The sequence below is a fragment of the Pipistrellus kuhlii genome, unplaced genomic scaffold, assembly GCF_014108245.1.
Source record: "Pipistrellus kuhlii isolate mPipKuh1 unplaced genomic scaffold, mPipKuh1.p scaffold_m20_p_5, whole genome shotgun sequence".
Taxonomy (NCBI): domain Eukaryota; kingdom Metazoa; phylum Chordata; class Mammalia; order Chiroptera; family Vespertilionidae; genus Pipistrellus; species Pipistrellus kuhlii.
Genome location: NW_023425551.1, coordinates 82563596 through 82572975, shown reverse-complemented (window position 1 = coordinate 82572975; position 9380 = coordinate 82563596).

The window sequence follows — 9380 nt, the reverse complement described above, 5'->3', positions numbered from 1 at the left end:
TTGTCTAGATTCATCAAGAAAGAGAGAGGACCCAAGGGAAAAAAATCAGAAATGAAAGAGAAGTAACAACTTACATCATAAAAATACAAAAGACAGTAAGAAAATATTATAAACAAATATATGCCAACAAATTGGACAATCAAGAAAATAATTGACTGGTATTTGCCAAAAGAAAGGGAAGTTGAAGAACTGGGTAAAAAAGGTGAATGGTCTGAGAAGTACAGATTGGTAGTAACAAAATAGTTATATGAATGTAAAGTATAGTATAGCAAATATAGTCAACTAGGGGTCCATTGCACAAATTTGTGCACCTTGAAAGGAATTGTGGGCCACAAGGCTACGGTGGGCAGAGGGATGGGTCTCAGCCTATCCCCCACAGCCCCACCTGGCCCCTCCCACCACGGTCCACGGTCCATGGTCCCCTGTCTGCCAGCAGCCCCGCTCCTGCTGCAGCATCTCCCACACATTGATGTCGTCAGCCCTGCCCACACCCACTGATGGCCAGGGCCGGTACCACCAGCAGGCACGAGGTGGCTGCTGCCTGATCGCCCCTCAGGGGCAGGGGGAGGTAGAGAAGCCCTCAGGGGTGATCAGGACTGGCAATGGGCACCAGCAGCAGGTGCAAGAGGTGGCACTGTGCTGGCAGTGGGTGTCAGCATGGCGGGCACCAGCAGCAGGTGCGAGCACCAGGTTGGGAGCAAAAAATGTTCAGTAACCACCAGAGTCTCACCCAGATGACAGTGACTGGCATCCCACCTTGGTCTGGTGCCCTGCTCACCTGCTCACCATATTCCACACTCTGCTGCCAGCTGCCATGGCCCACTATGTTCCATGTGTCCCCCATCCCCGGTGGCCAGCACACATCATAGCAACTGGTTGTTCAGTTGTTTGGTTGTTCTGCCATTTGGTCGTTTTGCATATTAGGGGTTTTATATATATAGATAATACATTGATGACTACATGTAGTGCTAGCTGGGTACTGGAAATATCAAGAAGATTACTTTGTAAAGTATATGATTATCTAAGCATTATGTGATACACCTGAAACTAATATAAAATGTTATTGAATGTAATTGAAAAAATTTAATTACAAAATTAATAATTTTCTAAAATATACAATCTTCCAAAAGGGAATAAAAAAGAAACAGAAGCCCTGTCAGTGTTGCTCAGTGATTGAGCGTTGACCTATAAGCCAGAAGGTCACAGCTCAATTCCCTGTTAGGGCACATGCCTAGCTTGCTGGCTCAATCCCCAGTGAGGGGTATGCACAAGGCAAGTGATCAATGGTTCTCTCTCATCATTGTTGTTTCTATCTCTCTCTTTCTCTTCCTCTCTGAAATCAATAAAAAAAAAAATATTTTTTTAAATGGGACCTTATAAGACAAAAAGAAGAAACAGAAAATCTGAAAAGACCAATTAAAACTAATGGACTCAAAGCAAAAAAACCAAACACACAAACAAACAAACAAACAAAAACTTACAGCAAACAAAAGTACTGAACTAAATGGCTTCACAGACCAAGTTTGCCTAACATTAAAAACAAACAAACAAAACAAAACAAAACAAAAAAACGAACACCTATCTTTCTAAAACTACTCAAAAAGATTCAAGCAGAGGGAAGAATCCCAAGCTCAATTTATGAGGCCAACACTATCCTAATTTAAAACCAGATAAAGGTCCCACAAAGAAAGAAAAGTATAGGTCAATATTTCTGATGAAAATAGATGCAAATATCCCCATTAACTCTTAGCAAAACAAATTCAGTAATATATTAAAAAGATCATACACCATGATCAAGAAAGATTATTTCTGGCATGCAAAGTTGATAGAATATCCACAAATCAAATGATATAATATACCACATAAACAAAATAAAGGATAAAAATAATATGATTTCTAAATCAGTAGATGTAGGCTGAAACCGGTTTGGCTCAGTAGATAGAGCATTGGCCTGCGGATTGAAAGGTCCTGGGTTCGATTCCGGTCAAGGGCATGTACTTTGGTTGCGGGCACATCCCCATTGGGGGGTGCAAGAGACAGCTGGTCGATGTTTCTCTCTTATCGACGTTTCTAACTCTCTATCCCTCTCAATTCCTCTCTGTGTAAAAATCAATAAAAAATATATTAAAATAAATAAATAAATAAATAAATAAATAAATAAATAAATAAATAAATAGATGTATAAAATGGTGTTTAACAAATCCAGCAATACATTAAAAAGATCATATACCATGACTAAGTGGGATTTATTCCGGGAATGCAAGGCTGGTACAATATTTGCAAATAAATAAATGTGATATAGCTCATAAACAGATTGCAAGACAAAAACCACATGATCGCTTCAATTGCTGCAGAAAAAGCATGCAACAAAATTCAACACTCCTTTTTGATAAAAACTCTCAGCAAAGTAGGAATACAAGGATCATACCTCAACATAATAAAAACCATATATCACAAATATACAGCCAACATCATAAACAATGGGCAAAATCTAAATTCATTTCCCCTAAGAACAGAAACAAAACAGGATGCCTATTTTCACTATTCTGATTCAACATAGTACTGCAAAAGACCTGTACTCAGAAAACTATAGGACATTTAAAAAAGAGATAGAGGAAGATATAAACAAGTGAAAGAATATACTATGTTCATGGATTGATAGAATCAACATCATTAAAATGTTCATACTACCCAAGGCAATCTACAGATTCCATGCAATCCCTCCTAAAATACCAATGGCATATTTCACAGACCTAAAACAAACACTCCAAAAATTAACGTGGAACCAAAAAATACTCCAAATAGCTGCAGCCATCTCTAGAAAGAAGAACAAAGCTAGAGGGGTCACAATATTGGATATCAAACTATACTATAAAGCCATTATAATCAAAACAGTCTGGCAAAAAAGACATATAGATCCATAGAACAAAACAGAACCCAGAAATCAACCCAAGCTCCTATACTTGACAATAAAGACAAGAGCATACTATGGAGCACTCCTAGGACTGTATCCCAAGAAACTAGAAACATGAATCAGAAAGGATATATGCACCTTATGTTCATAGCAGCACAATTTACCATAGCTAAGATTTGGAAACAGCCTAAATGCCCAACAGCAGATTTTCTGAGAAAATTCCATAGTGTTTTCCATAATGGCTGCACCAGCCTGCATTCCCACTCCACGTCCTCACCAGCCCTTGTCATTTGTTGATTTGTTGATGCTAGCCATTCTGACAGATATGAGGTGATACCTCATTGTCATTTTAGTTTGTATCTCTCTGATGAACAGTGACTGAGCATTTTTTTGTATTATCTCTTGGACATTTGTATGTCCACTTTGGCGAAGTGTCTATTTATGTCCTTGGCCCATGTTTTAATTAGATTGTTTGTCTTCCTTTTGTTAAACTGTATGAGTTTCTTATATATTTTGGATATTAACCCTTTATCAGATGTGTCATTGCCAAATATGTTCTCCCATACAGTGGAATCTATTTTTGTTTTGTTGATAGTTTCTTTTACTGTGCAGAAGCTTTTTATTTTGATGTCCCTTTTGTTTATTTTCTCCTTAGTTTCATTTGCCCTAGGAGATGTATGCATACACATATTGCTATGAGAGATGTCTGAGATTTTGCTGCCTATGGTTTCACGACTTAAAGTCTTTTTTTCCATTTTGAGATTATTTTTGTGTATGGTGTAAGTTGGTGGTCTAGTTTCATTTTTTTGCATGTATCTGTCCAATTTTCCCAACACCATTTATTGAGGAGACTGTCTTAACTCCATTGTATGCTTTTGCCTACATTGTCAAATATTAACTGAACTTACTGGCTTGAGTCAATTTCTGGGGTCTCTGTTCTGTTCCATTGGTCTAAATGCCTGTTCTTGTGCCAGTATCAGGCTGTTTTTATTACTGCAGCTTTATAGTATAACTTGAAATTTGGTATTGTGACTCCTCCTACTTTGTTTTTCTTTCTCAATATTGCTGCAGCTATTTAGTGTCTTTTATGATTCCATATAAACTTTTGGAGTGTTTGTTCTAGATCTGTGAAATATACTATTGATATTTTATTAGGGATTGCATTGAATCTGTAGATTGCCTTGGGTAGTGTGGACATTTTAATGATGATGATTCTATCAATCCATGAACATGGTATATTCTTTCACTTGTTTATATCTTCCTCTATCTCTTTTTTCAATGTCTTATAGTTTTCTAAGTACAGATCTTTTGCCTCCTTGGTTAAGTTTATTCCTAAGTATCTTAATTTTTGTTGTAATGGTAAATGACATTGTTTGTTTAGTTTCACTTTCTAAGAATTCATTACTGGTATATAAAAATGCCATCAAATTTTTGGTGTTGAATTTGTATATTGCTATTGTACATTGCCAAATTCATTTATTATATTAAATCTAGTGATTTTTTTAGTGGAGTCTTTAGGGTTTTCTATGTATAATATTCTGTCATCTGTGAATAATGAGAGTTTTACTTCCTCCTATTCAATTTGGATGCCTTTTATTTCTTCTTCTTGTCTGATTGCTGTGGCTAGGACTTCCAGTAATATGTTGAATGTGAATGGTGAAAGTAGACATTCTTGTCTTGTTGCTGTTCTTAGGGGAAATGCTTAATTTTTTACCCAATGTGTATGATTTTCAATTTAGGCTTGTCATATATGGCCTTTATCATGTTGACATATGTTCCCTTTCTTCCTACTTTGCTGAGAGTTTCTATCAAAATGGGTGTTGGATTTTGTTGAATACTTTTTCCACCTCTATTGATATGATCATGTGATTTTTGTCTTTCTGTTTATTTATGTGCTGTATCACATTTATTGAATTGGAAATATTGTACCAGCCTTGCATCCCTGAAATAAATCCCACTTGGTCATGGTGTATGACCTTTTTAATATATTACTGGATCCAATTTCCTAATATTTTGTTGAGGATTTTAGCATTTAGTTTCATCAGAAACATTGGCCTGTAATTCTTTCTTTGTAGTGTCTTTATCTGGTTTTGGAATTAGGATGATGCTGGCCTCACAAAAAGTGCTTGGAAGCATTTCTTCCTCTTGGATTTTTGGAATAGTTTGAGGAGTATATGTGTTAGTTTTTCTTTAAATGTTTGGTAAACCTCCCCTCTGAAACCATCCAGATCTGGGCTTTTGTTTGCTGGAAGTTTTTTATATTACTGCTTATATTTCATCAGTTGTTATTGGCCTATTCAGGTTTTCCGCCTCTTTCTGATTCAATTTTGGAAGATTGTATTTTTTTCTAGGAATTTGTCCATTATATCCACATTGTCCAACTTGTTGGCATATAATTGTTTATAGTATTTTCTTATGATATTTTGTGTTTCAGTGGTGTTAGTCGTTACTTCTCTGTCTTCATTTCTTATTTTATTTATTTGGGTTCTCTCTCTTTATTTCTTGATGAGTGTGGCTAATGGTTCATCAATCTTGTTTATGCTTTCAAAGAACCAGCTCTTGGTTTCATTGATTTTTTTTTTTTTTTGTCTCTATATCATTTATTTCTGCTCTAATTTTTATTATTTCCTTCCTCCTATGTTCTCTGGGCTTTTCTTGCTATTTGCTTTCTAGTGCTTTGAGTTGAAGGGTTAAATACTTTATTGTTAATTTTTCCTAGTTTTATTGAAGTAATCCTATAGTGCTATGAACTTCTGTCTCAGAACTGCTTTTGCTGTGTTCCTAAGGTTTTATATTGTTGTGTGTTCCTTCTCATTTTTTCCCCCCAGGAAGTGTTTGATTTCTTTCTTGATCTCATTGGTAACACATACATCCTATCTAATAAAATAATAATATGCAAATTAACCCTCTCCGCTTGGGTTGCTGGGGTGTGTGGCTAGCCTGAAAACCACTACAGGCTCCTCGCCCAGGCCGCTCCATGCCTAAAGGGAACCCCCATCCTGATCTGGAACATCCTTCAGGGCAAACCAGCTGGCCCCCACCCCTGCACCAGGCTTCTATCTAATAAAAGAGTAATATGTGGATTGACCATCACTTCAACACACAAGATGGCTGCCCCCATGTGGTCAAAGATCCTGCCCCCATGTGGATACAAGATGGCCGACACAAGATGGCCAGTAGGGAAAGGTAGTTAGGAGGAACCAGGCCTGCAAGGCAGGGCAGTTGGGGACGATCAACCCTGTAGGGGATGGCATTTAGAGGTAACCAGGCTGGCAGAGGAAGGAAGTTGCTGGCAAACAGCTGGCAGGGGAGCAATTAGATATCAATCAGGCTTGCATGGGAGTGATTAGGGGGAGATCAGACTGGTAGGCACAAGTGTTAAAGGGGCAATCAGGAAGGCAGGCAGATGAGCAGTTGGGAGCCAGCAGTCCTGGATTGTGAGAGGAATGTCCAACTGCCCGTTTAGGCTCAAGGGGTCCCAGATTGGAGAGGGTGCAGGCTGGGCTGAGGGACACCCCTATCCCCGTGCATGAAAGGGCCTCTGGTTGTTATTATTTAGCCTCCATGTGTTTGAATATTTTTGCATGTTTTTACTGTGGTTGATTTCTAATTTCATTTTCCTGTGATCTGAGAAGATGCTTGATATGATTTCAATCTTCTTGAACTTGTGAAGACTTGTTTTGTGTCCTAACATGTGGTCTACCTTTGTGAATGGCCCATGTGCACTTGAGAAGAATGTATATTCTGCAGCTTTGGGATGAAATGTTCTATACAGTAAATGTCAATTAAATATATCTGATCCAGTGTGTCTTTTAGAGTCACCGTTTCCTTGTCAACTTTTGTCTGGAAGGTCTATCCAGTGAAGTCAGCAGGGTGTTAATGTCCCCTACTATGGCTGTGTTGTTGTTTATTTCTCCATTAAGGTCCTCTAGAAGTCATTTTTATTTATTTAGGTGCTTCTATATTGGGCACATATATGTTTACCAGGGTTAAATCCTCTTGTTGAATCAATCCCTTTAGTATTATGTAGTGATCTTTGTTGTCTCCTATGATGGTCTTCATTTTGAGGTCTATTTTGTCAGATGTAAGTATTGCTACTCCAGCTTTTTTTTTTCTTTTTCATTTGCATGGAAAATAGTTTTCCATCCCTTCACTCTCATTTTTAGTGTTTCTTTTGTTCTGAGGTAGTCATTCTTTGTGTTTATTTTGTTCTGAGGTGGGTCTCTTGTAGACAGCATATAGTTACATCATGTTTTTGTATTCATTCAGCTACCCTGTGTCTTTTGTTTTTTCCTCTGTGTCTTTTGATGGGAGCATTTAATTCATTTATACTTAAGGTAATTATTGATATTTATTTGTTGCCATTTTAATTCTGTATGCCTAGGTTTCTCTCTATATTTCTTGTCATTACAACAGTCCCTTTAGCATTCTTGTAATTATGACTTGGTAGTGATGTACTCCTTTAGCCTTTTTTTTTTTTTTTTTTTTTGTCTGAGAAAGCTTATTTGACCATCTACTTTGAATGATAATCTTGCTGGATATAGTAATCTTGGTTTCAGATCCTTGCTTTTCATTACATTGAGAACTTCATGTCATTATCTTCTGGCTTTCAAAGTTTCTGATGAGTAATCAGGTGTCGGCCTTATGGGAACTCCTCTGTAGGTAACAGTTTGCTTTTGTCTTGCTGCCTTTAAAATTTTCTTTGTCTAATTTTTGGCATTTTAATTATGATGTGTCTAGGTCTGGGTCTGTTTGGGTTGTTCTTGCTTGAGATTTTCTGTAACTCCTGAACTTGTGTGACATTTTTCTTTATCTCGTTAGGCCAGTTTTCTGCCATTACTTTTTCAAATATGTTCTCTATCCCTTCCTCCATTTCTGCCACTTCTGGCACAGCTGCTATGCCTGTGTTACATTTTGTTACATTTCATGTTACATTTCATGTTGTCCCATAGCTCCCTTAAACTGTCCTCCTGTTTTTAATTTAATTTTATTTTTTTGGTTCTCTGACTGAGTGATTTTTTTTTCAACCCTTTCTTCTAATTCACTGATTCATTCCTCAGCTCCTCTTACTCTGCTGAGTATTCCTTTCAATGTGTTCTTTTTTGTGCTATGTCATTCTTTATTTTGGTTTTCATAGTTATTATATCTTTTCTTGTGCTATTGAGGATCTTTACCATCTTTACCAGTTTATTCTGAACTCTTTATCAGAAAATTTTTTTTATCTCCATTTCATTTACCTTTTTTTTTTCTGGAGAATTCTCTTGCTCTTTCATTTGGGAGTTGTATTTTTGTCTCCTCACTGTGGTTGCCTATTTGGTTTTGTGACTTTGTATTAGATATATCTGCCATGCCTCTCAATCTTTAGTGCAGAACAGTGTCAAATGATGTTTCTGACTAATTGGATCAGGCAAAAAGTTAAAGCCTCCAGAGACCACCTCTGCCTACAGACTGATAGGATCCCTCTTGAACTGCCCTCAGGAATCACGCACTGGTGTGGCAAGAATATTTTTCAACAGGGTGGAGCAATTATTTCTGCCTGGAGGCTAATTGTTAATCTCAGTCTCTTAAGGGGCATGGTATTTTCCAATAGGGTGGGTCAACTATCTTCCCCCCAAGCAATGCTGCCTGTATAGCAATTGTCTTTCATGAGAAAGGTGACTTCTGCAACATGAGGAAATGACTCAGTCCTGGAACCTAGTGTGTCTGCCTTCTGAGCTCTGACCACAGAGTCCCTGATCCTGGCTTCTGCTCATGCAACTCCATTCCACTCTGCAGTCTCTCTGCCAGAGCACAAGGTGATGGCTTGACAGGGAATTTTATACAGTGGCCCTTTAAGAGGGTGCCTGAATTTCTAACCATCTCTCCCTGGCAGACAGCAACCACATTGTTTTTTAGCACCAGTTGTTATGTGCTCTCTGCTAGGGAGGTCAAGTTTGGGGATTAGACTCAATAGTTCTCAGTAGCAACATCCCAAAACTGAGATTATCTCTTTGGATCTTCAGCTGCTGTCTTCGGGGGCCCAGCAGCCCCTTCTCACCTCCATCCCTCCTACAAGTCCTTACGGCATCTCCACTTTCAGTCCTCAGTTATCAGGGACCTTTCCAGCAAGTCTTCCATTGATTATTCAGGAAGTTTCTCTATATTTTAGTTATAACTCCAGTTTAGACCTGGGATCCTATCTGTCACTTACTCTGTCACCATTTGGATATATGGAAGATTGTGATTTTAATGACAGAAAATTCAAGATTGTAGTTACCATGTAAAAACCTCAATAAGATACAAGAAAACTGAGACACAGTTCAATGAGCTCAGGAATAAATTCAACAAACACAAGGAGTACTTTACCAACAATATTAAAACTATACAAAATAACAAGATAGAAATTCTGGAGTCAAAGAACACAAAAATAAAGAGGCAAAGAATGCATTCAAGAGCGTTGGAAACAAGCAGACCAGGTGGAAGAGAG